Source organism: Phalacrocorax aristotelis, chromosome 1, assembly GCF_949628215.1.
Source record: "Phalacrocorax aristotelis chromosome 1, bGulAri2.1, whole genome shotgun sequence".
Classification (NCBI taxonomy): domain Eukaryota; kingdom Metazoa; phylum Chordata; class Aves; order Suliformes; family Phalacrocoracidae; genus Phalacrocorax; species Phalacrocorax aristotelis.
Genome location: NC_134276.1, coordinates 30796354 through 30808443, shown reverse-complemented (window position 1 = coordinate 30808443; position 12090 = coordinate 30796354). Strand labels below are relative to the sequence as shown.

The following is a 12090-nucleotide window of genomic DNA, read 5'->3' as shown; positions in this document are numbered from 1 at the left end:
GGATGGGACCAGACTCTTTTCAGTGGTGCCCAATGACAGGCCAAGGGGCAATGGGCACAAGTTGGAACACAGGAAGTTCCACCTAAACCTTAGGCAAAACGTCTTTCCTGTGAGGGTGCCAGAGCAGTGGAACAGGCTGCCCAGGGAGGCTGTGGAGTCTCCTTCTCTGGGAAACGTTCAAAACCCCCCTGGACACAATCCTGTGCCCCCTGCTTTAGGTGTCCCTGCTGAAGCAGCGGGGTTGGACAAGATGATCTCCAGGGGTCCCTTCCAACCCCTGTGATTCTGTGATTACATGGGCAGTTAGAAATCTATGTTACTTAGGTCCATTTTTGTTGGTCTACTGAATCACAGGGAAGTTAAAAATCTTGAATATATTAGTTAGTGCAGTTATATATGAATTTTACAATGTGGGGTTGAACATTACTGAATTGTTCTTTTATCACAAGAACAATTCATTGTATGTATTATATATAAAAAATTGTATATGTAGAAAATGTATAACACATCTTAAAATAAAATTAAAGCTGTTGGAAGGTAGCAGATTCAGGATAGAATTCACCACAGGCATTAATTAGGATTGTATAAATAGAGAACACTTTCCCATGAGCTTTTTTTAATCAGTCACTAGCATTATGATCAATAGGAATTTGGACTACTTTTGCAGAAGTTTAAAAAAATTAAATTGTTACAGAAAAAGGCATGATGTAGAGCAACTTACAAAGCAATCATAAAATCTGATTTAGTAGTGTACAATACTAATTTTATAATTTGCCAGTGAAGCAGAAGAACTGTTTTCATCTACTTTTTGGGTTTTTTTAAGTCTTTATCAATCTTTTTCAGGATGAACCCCCAAGGCATGGCTGCAATAGTTGTTTGAAACAAGAAACAGGTACCCTTTTCATGCCATTCATTTCACTGATCACGGGGAATCTGAGCCTGAAAGAAGGTGGAGGAGGACTCCTAGAGAGAACTTGCAACGGTTTGTCCCTTAAGAAGGGTATAATGCCATTTTTAATGTTTTTACCAAATACCAGAGCATGTAATAAAAGTTTATGGATTGGGAATTAATTGAAAGATTATGAAATTGGAAAGAATGTGCGTTACAGGAAGCCTTGGAGAGCTACAACCTAAGCACCCTGAAACTGCGACCAAGCCCACAGAGTCTCTCTTGAGTTATCGGAACCATCTCAGATGTAATTTTTTTATACACTTTACCAGCCCCAGTAAGCTCCCCCAGCCAGATTGGGAAAAGACATGCCTTTTATTGATGTTAGTCCAGGGGACTAAAGTGAATTCTGTGTAGTCAAATGTTTCATTTATGGAATTAGCTACAGAATTCAGATTTTAAAAATAAGCAGCATGAATTTGTAACTGGGAGATGGTACATGTTTTTAAAAAGGCTTTTCAAAAGATGATGTGCTTATATTTAAACTCTGTTATCTGCAACATAAAGGTTTACAGTTTTATATGGATTAAATAACACATCTATATGATGAAACATAAAATGTATAATTAAAATAATGACTGTAAGTATAGAACTATGTAAATATTATCTAAGTCATATGTGTAAACATTAAATAAACTACTTCATTTCTAAAAGTTACAGAAAACACTTTAAAATTGTATACAGTCTTTCCACCCCCCATAGGTTTTATTATAATTGCAGTTTTAGAGCTAATCTGTCTATTCATTTTTTAATATTTGCAGTTGTGTCAAATTTAACTGAGGAACAATTTAGTTTGGGGAAACTGTTATACTTTATCCCAGCCGTAGTTTGTGTTGTTTGAACAAGAAGTCCCTGAGTATTTGTCCCAAATACCAATATTTTGACTCTGCTGGCAGCTATATATTTGTGGTCACCCTATGGCAATGTGTGCGAAGAATGTATACAGTGGCAGTGCCTCTTCCAGAGAGTACCAGGAAGAAAACCAAATGTGGTCAACCCACACATAATTTGCTCTTCTTGGTGGAGGTCTCACATAGACAGCACTTAAATGACACTTCTTGTTTCTGGGCAAGATGAAGGTAGGAGACAGAAACTATTCAAAAGCCATTGCTTACGTTTCCTGCAATGGGCTAAAAAGAACAGCTCTTCTGAGACACAGCTTTACACTGAACATACACAGAGCTGTGTCACTATTAATTCTGAAAATGTGTTTACAATGGTTAGGTAAAATATTTAGTTACTATTTAAATATTTTGATATATTGCAGCTCATACATGAATTTCAGATGTCTACTGCACTTAACATTTCCAATTTAAATAACTGGTTTCATTAAGATTTTTAGTAATACAAATTAATAACAAAAGGCAGTTAATACAGACTGCAGTTATGAGACCAAAATACATGTGGTTTAAATTTAAAGAATTAAATGTTAGCATTTCCCTATAGAGAAAGGTTATTTGGGCAGTGATGTACTGACATTATCACCACCCACGGAGAAGGGGACCTGTTGATCCTATTGGCTAAGCAGAAATTCAAAAAAGGAAGAAAGTAGGTCTAGTGGGTTTGCTTGGTGTAAGTGAATCACACAGGAAAAATGCTGATACCCAGAGTTGTTGTAGTGACCTTCTTTGATGGTGAGAAAGAGAAATAAGCGTGCAGTATTTTTGTCAAGTTAGAGGTTTTAGGTGGTTTGCTAGGTAAAATCGGACTTGGTTATTAGTGTAGTGGAAAGTTAAACGATGACCATGGGAATATGATAATAAATGCTGTTGTAAATTAGACAGAGATTATCTTTCATGGCCATGGAGAATGATAATCCAATGTGTTAACCACCGGGCTGAAGGGCTTCTAATAAAATAGATGTGGAAAGTAGATAAAATAAAGGATAAAATTATGTTTAAGTAGGTGTTTCTTCAAAGATTCCTTCAGGAAGGTGTTTCTGGACACTACCATACTGCTCTGACAAATTGCGTCTGTTAACATAAAGGTAAGCAAACAGCATTCATTTAGCAGTAAATAGTGCTATCTGTATCTCTGGATTTCTGTTTAAGCAAACCTTTACAATCATTTTATTGGACCTAGCTAGAAAAAAATCTATTTAAAATAACAAGTACTAATTTGCCGCTATTTAATGTTAGTTTAATCTGACAACTCTGGGATGACTTTGCCTATTATTCCTGGAAGAAACAACATAAAATTGGGTGGTTTTGAGTAGTTTCATGCAGACATGGGGCTGCACAGAAAAGCCAGGTCTCAACATCACTGCATGTAGGGAAAGCTTGTCTCTGACCCTCAGTCTGACAGCCTGAATACAGACTGAGCTAAACCCCAGGCTACCAGTACTCTGCCCTTTGGCTTTTGAAACTTTCTGGGTGAGACATAGTTTCAATGTGAAAAGTCAAAATACAGTGGTTTACAATCAGTTTTTCTTTGTTTGAAGCTAAAACTCAAAGCAAAACTCCTGGGGTATAGAACTGTATGAAGCAAAACATAAGAAAGTTAACACAAACTTTGCAAACTGAACAAGCTAGTTTCACTCAGCTCTTGAAATAACCCCTTTTTACAAGTTCACCTTTCAATTGAACACATGTGAGATGTCAAAAATGAGTTGGTTTCACTACCCGGTGGCACAGATGAACGCTGCAGCTCTAAAGCACCACCCTCCATCCAAGCAAGGTCTCACTCTCGCTCTCTCTCAGGTGATACTTTAAACGTCTGCCATGAGACAACCTTTTCTCAGTCCCATCCTAGTTACATTTAGCTTTTGTTCATCTGTAAAACAAGGTATTTGGGTCTTATCTCAAATCCCAGTCTGCATATTTTTTATAGTTGTATCCAGCTCTGAACACATTTCCTGAACCTCTAACAATGACCTAAATGGCCCCCAGTCCCAAAATGGCAGGAATCACTTCATCTCTGAGAGGTCATCTAAAGATTCATGTGTTTTAAGTTCAAAGCCTGGTATTTCAGAGATGCTGAACACCTGCTGCTCTTCCTAGCTGGTATGGGAGCTGCAGGTGCTCATGCCCTTGTGAAGATCAGACATCTCCTCCTGAGGTACTCTTATTTACAGTGAAGCAATGAACAATCCTCTGTTCTGCTTTCACTTTTTGTAAAATTTTAGTGTGTCTGGCTTAAAACAAGCCTATGAACTGCACCAAGACAGAGATACATTTAGCAGAGCATTGCTGAGTGTGTATGTGTTCAGACTGGTCAGGGTTCCTTTGTTTGCTGGGCAGCTGATCCATTTTCTTTCCCCCAAAATACTGAAGAACTGAACTCCTGAGCTTCCAAAATTATCACTGGTGGAGAAGCAAGGCATCAGCAGCAGTGGGTCTAAATGAGTCAGCTTCTAGATGTAGATCTCAGACTTTAGTGACTTTGTTGAGAAGAACTAGAGTGATGTTCAGAAAAGAAACCAAAATCGGATAATCAGTGATCTAATATGCCTATATTTTATGTATTCATATGTCAAATTTTTACGGTGAACCGGTACCTAGGAAAGTGCAGAGTGCAAGGGGAAAGGCTGAGTTTAAAGGTTTAAGGGTATCTTGAAATATACCTCACAGGCTGAGTTACACGAGGATTATTGTGAGTTGAATTTACAATATAATAGCTCACCTCTGCACAAGAGTGAATTTTATATGGTGTGAGCATATGTTACCAAAAAAACCATTGAGTTGTTGGTGGAACATAAATATTACGTGACTCTGAATCTCACTTGGTATTTTAAACCATAAGAGTTTCAGATTTGAGTCATAGTAACTTCTAAGTAGGAGATATACATATATATATATATATATATATATGTGCATATATAGCACACAAGCTGTAAGCAAGGTTTCTGCCTTGGGGTTATTTTCCCCTCAAATTGCAGATTTGGTTCTCTGTTATTGTAAAACATTATAGGCTTAATGAGAAGTCAGAAGTTGGATTAGATGCTTCCAAAATTTGAAAAGAAACCTGAACTAGAAGCCTTTATAGTCTTCTATTTTCTCCTCTGTTTGGTCACTTTGATTTTCAGAACTCTTGGCCCGTCAAACCGTGTTACACCTTTCTTACACCTCTGCTTTTCCATGGTGCTTTCCGTGTGAAGCTGTCGTCAGAATTTGTCCAACCTCTAATTTACCATATCAGAGCACTCAGCAGCATCTAATCTTTCATTACAGGCAGAAACTTTGTTAGCACTGCTCAAAGAGCACCTTTAACCCAAGATCTTTATTGGAAAACTCCTCTAGTCAGAGCAAGAGCTGGAGAAGATGGCACACGAGTGCCTGCTAGCAGCCCCAGAGGCATGTGTGGGAGAAAAATTCTTGTTCTTCTTTTTTTCCTTTCAATTCAGCACTTTGACCTAAAAATGCATCTAGCCAAGGTATGCAAAGAGTGACTTGCTGAAAAGAAGACTGTAAGGTAGGATTAGAGGCTCTGCTTAAGAGAAAATCTGCTTCAGCCTAAAGAACAGTCCCACCACAAAATAAAATTAACTTTAAAAGTAATGAGATTTTCCACTGTTAACTTAATAGCAGCAAACCACATGTTCTAAACAATGTTTTAATTTTTTTTTTGTATAAGGACTCATTTTTAGTAACAAACCCCAGACTATTAGCCCTGCCATTTTTCCACTGCTGGAGGAAAACGTGGACTCTTGCTGAGTTGTATGGTGAATATCTCAGAGATATTTGAATCTGCCACCAATAAAAAGACCTCTAAAATGCTAGCATGGAGGAACCAGTTCAAGGTAAAGGAAATGGAAAAAATGGGAAAAAGAAGAAACATCTCCTTGGATCTTTGGCTCTGTTATTTTTTAGATTATATTTCTTCTGGGCTCCCAAAATCTTCAGTAACAAACAAGTTTTCTTTTAAAAAGTATTAAGTTGTCAAAACATTTGCCAGGTCCTAATATTAAATCCTAGCAGTCAGCAATGTTTAAGTTCAGCCATATCATTTTGCTGAGTAAGTCATGCTAAAACTTAAAGTTTTCCCCTCAGAATGATCTTTCCAAATGAGATTGATATTGTGAGAAAAAAAGAAAAAAGAGAAGGATGCCTTCATCACGAGGAATTATGGAATTAATTTTCTTTATACACTCTGTTTGCACAAGACATTTTTGTTAACTCTTAATAAAAATACCATTCAGCTGCTACTTTCATTGTTTTTACCCTGGGACCAATACAACATTGTCATTATTGGATATAAAGTGCTGTAAAAACAAATCTAATTTGTTAAGTTTATTTTGATAAGAAATAAATATAAAGGTAGTGCATAGTTTGTACAGTGCTGCTATCATAGGACTCCTGGGTATAATTTATATAAAGAAAATAAAAAAGCATACATAACTTTCTAGTTGATTTCCTTTAACAGGGCTAATTGAAAACAGTTTCTGTTATTTAAAAGTAATTTATTTTAAATATACTTTTTAAAACAAAGTTCTTATTGATATCCATTTTAAGTATAATATTATCTCAGTGTGGGATACAAGTAAAAGGTCAAATCTTGTAGGAGTATTTTCTGTATGACTCAGTTTTGATCATAGATAAACTTATCGGGGAAACCAAATTAGTTAACCTTTTCAGGACTAAAAGCTTGTTTTAACAGGTCACGATGGTTTCTTTCACAAATGCAGAACTTCAAAGCTCGTGCTTTTGTTCTGAAACATGAAAAAGAGAGTGCTAATTTCCCTTTTCTCTATCTGATAAAAGGCAAGGACTAATGATTTTAACATGAAATTAGACTTGTTAAGATTCCATATATAGGCACAATAAGCAATATATTATTAATTTTTAGTGAAGAGCTGTCGTGCATAGTGGTACAGCAACAAAAAGACGCAATTTTTTACTTTGATTATGCCTTTAATTTATGGACATTGTTAAAGGATATATTTTTTTATTGTCCAGTAGCGTAATCCTTATGTATGGATCTGATTACTGGAGCACTGAAAGACGCTGTATGAACAAAATGGCCGTATGAGGCATATCTCTAGGAACCAGCCTCTTTCCATATTGCTTGATAGGTTGTTCAATTCCTGTCTGGTTAACTGCTTTGCAACATTTCTCAGAAGTCCCTTCAGCTCTGCTTCCTTCTTTGTTTCCATCACAGCAGCGCCGACAATTCAATGACTTGGGTTGCTTCAATACATGCAGGCAAACTCAGCACCAGAAACTGCCCTTCTTTCTTAAAGCCAAATCCGGAGTGATTGAAGGGCTTTAATGGACTTCAGATCTGTGACCACACTCACGTCTGAGAAAACGCTCTCAGATGTTAATGAGCCGAAGCCCTATTCATGGCATTCGCGCAATCTCACCTCTATCAGCACAATTTAATGTTGTAGCTGGGGGACAGTTTGACTCATGGGGGGTTTTGCCTGCAAACTCACTCCTGCCACCTTCACTCATTTTGCATCGTATGCAAACTCTCGCTCACTTGCGTGAAGAAGGTGTACTGCAAGGGACGGAAAGTGGTAAAGTCTTTCTCCAAACAGCTCCTGGAGAGCTACTTTACAGACATTATCTGGTGGAGGGCTCTCGAGATGCAGATATTAATGATATTTCTCATATTCAGTGAAGTAAACACATTAAAAATATCCAACGTTGAAGATCTCTAGAAATCTGGTTTTGAAGGCCAAAGCATGCACAGCACTAGCTGAGCTGTAGGAGTATACTGGTTCTGTACAGCAAAAAGTAAAAATAAAAGTCTGTAAGGCTTGTCCCAAGCTGAACTTGAATGGGCTTGGGGTGGAAATTTTGTCAGCCGTGGTCATATGCAGTGAAACATTTGTTTCATGCTGGCAGTGGCAATGAACTTTTTTTTTCTTCCATAATTTACAAAATATGAGCAAGTAGGTAGGTAAAGCATTTCAATTCTTCCATGAATGGAATTGTTTTACATGGTATTTTCTAAGCAGAAAAATAACTGGCACTGGGGGAATTACTTTGTCACTCTCACAAAATATAATTTCATCCAAACGGCCAAAATAATGCAATTATCTGAGCAGATAGCGCAGCACACTCCGCATACATGGGCAGTGAAGATAGCCTTTTATTCCATGAACAAGAGATCATTGCTCTGGAAAACTTGCTGGGTCACTTTTAATTATTAAAAGAGCAAATTCATGGTTTCTTTGTGGACTAGTCATACTGTATAGTATTTTCTTTTTCGTTCTATTTAAATTTAGATTGGTTATTCATACTTCCTGGCAGTGGTTATAAAAGGAGGATGACTGAGAATTTGGTAGGTGAGTTCATCTCATTTTTACTGTCTCTAAAGCCACCCACTTTCCCTTCATATGACTCGACACCAAAAAGTCCTTCGAAATTTTGCAGAATGAGACCAAGGGACTGACCTCCTGCATCCCTCCATCTTCTCTTCTTCCCTGTTTTTGCTGCTCCTTTTTCTTCTTCTGCACATTTCTCATTTTTTAGCCCCGCTCACCAGCCTGACACTTGGGTCACCTCCACACATGCCTCCTGCCTGCGGATGCCGGGTGGGATTGACGTCATTTGAGGCCAGGAAGTCAGTAGAGAGTGGTTAGGCAACTGCTGACTCAGTGGGGTGAAGCCCTGAGGTCCCCAGAAAAACCCAATCTCCAGCCCCGTACCCTGAAAATGAGCGTGCTCTTAATGTCAGTAAGAAACTGCTCAGATGTGAGGACTGCTGAAGCCCAGTGGATTTGTGTAACAGGTGAGCACAAACTGGTGTTGAAGCCATTCTGCCTATTGAAGCCCTATAGCTCCTTCCCCTACAGTGGGTGTCAGGGGACATAATAGCCTATGGGGTCATACCAGACCCCCACTTTCAGCCAGAGTGCTTGTTGAGGTTGTGTATGGGTCTCCTCTCTTCTATTTGGCCAGTTATTTTTATGTGGCTTTTAGAAATGCTGGTAATTTTGAGATCTTCGTTGCATTTGGCTCCTTTGGCCAAGGGGTTCAACTGCTTTTCAAAGGGGAAAGGCACAGACGTGCACACACAGACACTGAAACTGCCTTGCAAAAGGGGCTAAGTTATAGACAACAGAGAAATATTTTTGGTGTTCCTGCACTAGTGGTTACACTAGCCATTGGTGAAGGTTTTCAGCAGGAATTTTGTCCCAGTTGTGATGATGTCTTCACATGTTTCTTTTTCTGACTTAAACTGAAAGGTAATTGAAACAGGCCTGGGACGAACTACCGGTCTCATTATCTGAGATAATGAGAATAAGGGAGATTGCAGATGGCTCAGTGTGTCTTTAACAGATATATTAAAAAATTGTCCTGATGTCAGAGAAGTACACAAAGCCTCTGTGATAAGTCTTCCTGGTGCACCTCACAGCTTCTGAGTTTTGCTGTACGTTCTCCAATGCTTCTGCTTCTAAAAAAATCTTATTGGCCTAGGCCTTTTAAATAAAGCAGTGCCAAAACATAGCATCTCTAAAGTCACCACTTAGTGAATGGCTGGGAAGGCTGTACCTCCCCCCGCTGCCACCCCAGGTCATGGGCGTTCAATCACGAAGCTGACCACGAAGCGACAGCACAGCCCCAGGCTTTGCTCAGCAGCCGAGCACACGTTCCCTTTTCTGCTGCAAGCCTATGACAAGCACAACTGTCACACTGTCGTGCTCTCATCCTGCTTGGGGAAACAGTTTCCAGGTTTTAGCAGTCAAACTTGGAGAACCTTAAAGCCTAGCAGTGATAGTTTTGAGCAAGAGGGAAGGTTATCTTATTTTTTTCCCAAATACATCTTCTGGTCTTTCCACAAACCTCACCGCACTTACAGCTCTAGGCTATCCTGGCTGCAACAACAGTAAAAGTACCTTTAGCTTTTTATATGTTGACATTCTCCCTTCTAGCTGAAGAGCAGTATATCTCACAACATTCCTGTCTTCATGTGGCACATGTGGCACGACATTGAGGAATACGCCCAGAGCAGTGTAGTATGGACTTCACCTGCAGCCAATATGAGGAGTGGAAGTTGCAGCGGCTGCCAAAGGACAGCTTCATAAAGGAGTTGAACACTTTGGATCAAAAAAGGGGAGCTGTAAGCATTCTGAAGGATCAGGGCTTGGAGATTTCTTTTGGCTTCAGCTTCAGGCAAAGCGCACCATCTCTCACTGGCAAAGAAATCATCCTTTTTGACTATGTGATAAAAAATTGATTGAGGGTTTCTGCTCCCCTGCTTCCAAGTGCCTTGCATTCCTCAGTACGGATGTCCATCATTAGTGATTATGGACCTGAAACCTTTCCACAATTACTGTGGTTGCAGTTCTGCCAATAGGAAGCAATAGTGAGATACGATCACTGAGCGTGGTCCTGTCGTGTTTGCGGGTTGTGTGGTCTTCTCTTAATGTTGGCTAAACACAGTGTCCCACCACAGCTGACTTTTCTCTGCAATATGTTATGTCTAATAAAGCTGAAGCCATACAATGCCCATTGCCCTCCCACTGCATTTTTATGTTCTGAGAACAAAAAAAAAAGAACTTTTTTTTTTTCTTTCAACTTGGGGAGGGAATATATATGCTTTTAATGTGCTCTCCGACTTATTACCCAGCTGCAGAAAGTGTTCCAGTATGCAAGTACAGGAGATGTGTTTATGTGTCCGGTCATCTCTGGAATGCGTAGCCACCGAGTGAAAGGCTGGGAAACTCTTGTGTGACGGCTGTGCTGACGGTGACCTGCCAGCACGGACAGCCTGATCTCTGAGGGCGGAGAGGGAACATGGGTGCCTCTGCGGCGCTGAGGCTCTCCAGCACGCTTGGAGCATGCAAGCTGGAACGATGCTCTGTACATCTCCTTGTGCTCGCTTGAGCCCTTTCGCGCCTTAGAACTGGCACTCAGCAGTTTGTCGGATTGGGCTTCTGCTGGCTGAACACAAAAAACCTCATTTGCCCGGATTTCTGTGTGTGCAAAAGGCCTACTAGAAAACTGTCGAAACTAAAATGATCACACATGTCCTTCAGCTTAGGAAAAGAGAGCTCTAAGTGAGAGCATGTGTGCTCTGACTCTTGGGCTGAGAAAATGTCAGTCTGATGTGCTTGGGAAGTTCATATTGATACAAACAGGGAGGCTCCCTGCTGCCCACAGATTTCCCACATAAAAGTCCTACTGGTAGCCGTGGGAACTTAGCAGCAGCCACGCTGTGGCTAAAGTCACCACTCTAAAAATGTAGTGAAATTAGTGTTCATAAAAGTGAAAAACACACCACAAGAATGAAGATGTTCTGATTCACAGCCATGAAAATTGCATGAGTTCTGGCATTAAAAAAAAAAAAAGTTAAATTTTGCAGTTATTCTGGCTTTAGAAAGGGTTTGCTGGTGAAGTTTTTAAAAGTTCCTTTGAGCAAAAATCTTTGGCTTTTTGCAAATCGGTTTGTTGCACCAAAACATAAAAAAAAAGCCCAAGTTGTGCCCATGATGTGACACTGGCCCTTCTCACCAGCCCTGTGGAAAGGGCCGATCCTGTGCTGCACAGTGGCCCCTAGTGAAACTGAGTAGTTCGTTCCAGAGCCTGTGAAATAATTTCCAGCAGCTGGGTTGTTACTAATTTCAGTTCTGCCTTCCGATCTGGCCCTCACCTCACTCAAGCTATGCTTCTTGCTTCATATATTTTTAAGGCAAATAATAAAAAAAAAACCACGGGAGGGTATGATGGCCCAACAGACTTACCCCAGTGTAAATTGAACATGGACCTGGGACCCAGAGGCAAAGATAATACTAGCAATAATGCAGCTGTTGTAGCTTAACAGTATCATTTAGCACCATTTTCAGTTTGAAGTTCCCTTTTTTGACTTTTTCAGCCATGCCTACCGTAAGGAAAGGGGATGGTTATGCCAACTGTGACTCTTACTGCTAGAACTTGGATTTGTATGTTGCATCTCTGTTCCAATGATGGGGACTCATCCTCAGACAGGTACCCTTGTCCCTCACAGCTTTTTTTTCCTTGCACCACAAGGATTTGAAACATCAGCTCTATAGTCAAAGCATTGGGTGAGGCTCTCTCCCCGTGTCCTATCAAGCCTGTTTTCCTTGATTTTCTAGGAGAGATGCTACAAGGCGATGAGCATCACCCTCCCCTTCCTCCTCACAGTGTTCCCTCTGCCACCGTGCTGGCTCACAGAGCAGCTGCTAAGCTGACCCCTCGTCCAGCCAGCTATTGTGCTCGCTGGTCAGGCAC

The 12090-nt window shown here is 40.0% G+C and overlaps 2 long non-coding RNA genes across 3 annotated transcripts in view; both read left to right on the top strand.

Moving 5' to 3' along the window:
• LOC142054169 (uncharacterized) overlaps positions 1 to 1619 on the top strand; it is an 88398-nt gene extending 86779 nt beyond the window's left edge. For both annotated transcript variants that reach the window (XR_012659448.1, XR_012659446.1), the window contains one exon: positions 844 to 1619. This is a non-coding gene — a long non-coding RNA (uncharacterized LOC142054169). The remainder of the gene's footprint in view (positions 1 to 843) is intronic.
• A 4861-nt stretch (positions 1620 to 6480) lies between these two features.
• On the top strand, positions 6481 to 10348 carry LOC142054190 (uncharacterized). The gene is made up of 3 exons (XR_012659460.1): positions 6481 to 8180; positions 8368 to 8626; positions 9771 to 10348. It is a non-coding gene; the product is annotated as an uncharacterized LOC142054190 (long non-coding RNA).
• Positions 10349 to 12090: the final 1742 nt, after the last annotated feature.